At 38.2% G+C, this 3,797-nt stretch overlaps 1 non-coding gene across 1 annotated transcript; it reads left to right on the top strand.

The window, feature by feature from the left end:
• The first annotated feature begins 2,923 nt into the window (after nucleotides 1–2,923).
• On the top strand, nucleotides 2,924–3,030 carry LOC130497953 (small nucleolar RNA R71). Its single transcript, XR_008936993.1, has one exon. It is a non-coding gene; the product is annotated as a small nucleolar RNA R71 (small nucleolar RNA).
• Nucleotides 3,031–3,797: the final 767 nt, after the last annotated feature.

The following is a 3,797-nucleotide window of genomic DNA, read 5'->3' as shown; positions in this document are numbered from 1 at the left end:
TTTTTCACAACAATGCTCTAAAGATGGCTGACAATCTAATGAATCTAATTCAATCGATCGTTCATTCTTTTTATAAGCAGAATGACGCAGCAAAGATGAATACAAGATCAGATTGAATGTTTCAGTTGATGCTTGTAGATATTTATTACGGCAAGAATTACCTTTTCGAGGTCACGATGAATCAACATAATCAGTTATTAAAGGAAACTTTGTAGAGCTTGTGAAGTATACTGCATGATTTCATGGTTTGCTATAATGAAAAAGAACACTTTAAAGAAGTGACATATGATATGGTGAGAAAAATATTTCAAGATATTAAAGATCGAAAAATGACTTTATGAGTTTTTCCATCACTTTTTTATATTAGAGACTTGAGTTTTAGTCGCCGTGAACTATTTCAGTTTGATTTTAATTTTAAAATTATATGTTATATGTTTAATATTTATATTATATTATTTATTTTATTTATTAGAATTAAAATATTTATGTGCCACAATATAATTAAATTTCTAGGTCCGCCCCTGATATCAAGTACCTAAAAATGAAAGAAAATTTTGAAAACGCTGAAACTCTCAATTTGGAACCATACTTCAACCAAAAATCTCTGAACTATACAAGTAATAAATCTAGGACAACACACTCTTACCTAAACCCTACTGACTGCAGTTCAAAATCGGCTCCATACTCTAAATCTCAAACCTGCAAAAGCTACACTTTCCAGACATAGCTCCTTACATTCAATTAAGAGTTGTATGAGCTTCTTATCACCTACATTATTCAGGGTAGACGGTTCTAGGTATTATACATGTTATTTGATGGTGGAGGTAAAAGTGTTTAGGGGTTAATATTTCTTTGAAGAGGATGCATGATATCACACAAAAGTGCAAGAGAGGATAATTCCATTGATGTCTACATCTTCTACTCATTTTTTCTTGCTCCCTCCTTTCATTTGATCTTACAACTCGGTACCTACTCTTTTGCTAGACCTTGCCGGTGGCTTAATGTTACTGTTCTTTCTTCCCCTTCTCCATCACCTTACTCTTTTTTTTTTTTTTAAAGCTGATATGGTGATGTGATGAAGAAAGAGGTAATACATGATGGTTCTGATGTGCCACTGGTGGTTCTGATTGCGCAAACATTCTGATTTTCCACCCTGCTCTCTTGTGGTTCTTTGGTGATAGATCGGTTGCTCCCTTAATCTTGCATGCTCTCTTCTACTGGTCTGGTATTGCAACAATATCGAGTAAGAGGTTGTGTCGATCCTTTCATCTCCGACCTTTTTGCACATATCGCACATATGACACTGAAAAAAAAAATGCATGAAGTTGGAATAAAGGCTAAGGTGCATAGTGGGAACTAGCTAAATATAAGCTAGCCATTCAGGATCAGCAAGATGGATAAAAAGGATAAGAAGTCCTGAGTGTATTCTCGTTTCCCTGATCTAATACCCATAATAAGAAGAATTGCAGTCAAAATTAGGTTCAAGTTAAATGGAGCTAAGTAGTAACCTCGAGAAGCCAAAATCTTCTGAAGAACAAATTGAGATAATGTCAGGGTGTTCCAGCTCTGTGTGTACCCTTCGTCCACTGCTAAGGTCACTGGAAAAGATAACTAACATAAGGGTGGTTAATATCTTCACAACATAATGTCATCATTTCCAGCAAAAAAGACTCAAAATGACTAAAAAACAAAAGAAATAAACGAGTTAGTAAACGACGAAGACCCTCTCAAGACTTACTTCACAATGTCTTGATGTGAAACTAAATAAAAGAAAAGGTGTCAAACAAAAACATATTTTTTTTTGGTTGAGATACTTACATGAGATGAGCAGGCGCTCCACAAAAATTATAGGTGCTCCATCGTAAGATCTCCGCCTCCACCTGGAGCAGACGCTCATTTCAGAGAGATGTGTGCTCCGTTTCTGAAATCCATAATTTTGAATTATCTCGAGGTTTTTCCGATTTTTGACCCAAGACTCAATAAACAAAAACAAAAAATAAGCAAAAAAACAAATCCTAATGATATTTACACTTACTGGTGGATAGCCTCCCAATAAATGCTTGGTTTAAGTCACTAGCTTGACTTGGTGATAGGGATCAGTCGGGCTGAGAATGAGGGCTTGTTCCAAAACAAACTCCACAATCAGACATGTTCAGCTTCAAAACTCTACTCAACAACCCTTTTACAGCAGTTTCTTGTTTCTCCTTCATTTCATGTATGAGAATAGCTTTAACTTTACAGAAATGTTTAGAGTTACCATAGCACTTTACCTCATACAATTCATATGGCTACTAGCAACATCATTATTAGTGTCCAGCTCAGTAAACATGTTGTCCATCATAGTATTGATCTCCACAGTTACCTGATTCAATACTTTTACCTGACATTGCTGACTTTGGAGTAGCTGCTGCATAAGAGCACCAAGATTCTTCAGCTCATCTTGAGAGTTGCTCGCAGTAGCTGGAGCGGCTTGTTAATTGCTGCTATGTTGCTTCTGCTGGTTCACATGCTGAAACTGATTCTGATCCTGGTTGAACACAAATGTATTTTCCTGAAATCCCTGGTAATTGACATAGTTTACTTCATGTTGGGCATCTGGCTGAACTGCCTCTTCTACTGCATCATGAGAAGGCTGTTCAGTTCCACTTTTGTCTACAAAATAGACAGTTCCTTGAATACTCTTCAGAAACAAATTAATTTTTGCAGTGAAATCATCTCACCACTTAGCCTCAACACTGTGACCATTCTGGTTTGATCATGCTCCTGACACTTATTAGCTGAACTCGCAGCCATGTTCTCAATGAGCTCAAACGCTACATCGATTGTCTGAGTCATGAACTCTCCCTTGCTCGCAGAGTTCATAGCAGTGTGGTACTCCCAATCGACTCCATCACAGAAAATACGCACAATATGATCATCATCCAATCCATGGTGAGAACACTCCCTGCAATACTCACTAAACCTCTCCCTAGCATCACAAAATGGGTCATCAACATGCTGCTGAAACGATGAAATCTTGTTTTGAAGAGCAGCCGTTTTTGCGTTGGTGTGTCCCAAGAAGGCTGATCGGACTTGTTCCAATGATGTTAGAGAACCAGTTATCAGTGAATTCAACCATCTTGAAGCCTTGTCAGCGAGAGAGAATGGGAACAACACACACTTGATGAAATCAGGTGTCACTCCATTTGCGCGAGTAGAACTGCAAATCTCTTAAATATTCTCAATGTAATCCATTTGAATTTATGCAGGCAGTCCATGAAACATTTTCCTCTGCACCAATGTGATCATAACATGCTTGATCTCATAGTCTTGCCTTGCACAGGCTGGTGGAGCAATAGCAGAGCGCGTAACAAGGAAGTTGCACGCGAGGTTTCTCTCCCCAATCGGAGCAGCCTATTGTTGCGCAGCTTGATGCAAAGCTTTCTGTTGCTGGATGGTCTGGTCTGCTGCATCTGTAGAATCTCTTGTTGCTTCCTCTGCAACTAAGCAGTGAACTCATTATGATGCCCTGTGTAGCCCATGATGGCGTTGTTTGGCCTTTGTGTTTGTCGGTTAGTTCTTTCCAACCTTACTAGTTTCTGATTTCTTAGCGTTACCAACGTTCCTGAGGTGTTACTTTCACTGTTTCTACTGGTCATGCACATGTACCAACAGTCTGCAACAAAAAGGTAAAATAAGTCAGAACTCTATAGGCTAAATATCTTGCCGGAATACAGAGGTGAAAAGCTGGTCTCTGTCGCAATAGAGCTAAAACTTGATCACTAAAATTATGTATTTTCTACTGCAAGTTAATAGTG

This window comes from Raphanus sativus, chromosome 1 (assembly GCF_000801105.2).
Source record: "Raphanus sativus cultivar WK10039 chromosome 1, ASM80110v3, whole genome shotgun sequence".
Taxonomy (NCBI): Eukaryota; Viridiplantae; Streptophyta; class Magnoliopsida; order Brassicales; family Brassicaceae; genus Raphanus; species Raphanus sativus.
This window is presented reverse-complemented; position numbering and strand designations above follow the sequence as displayed.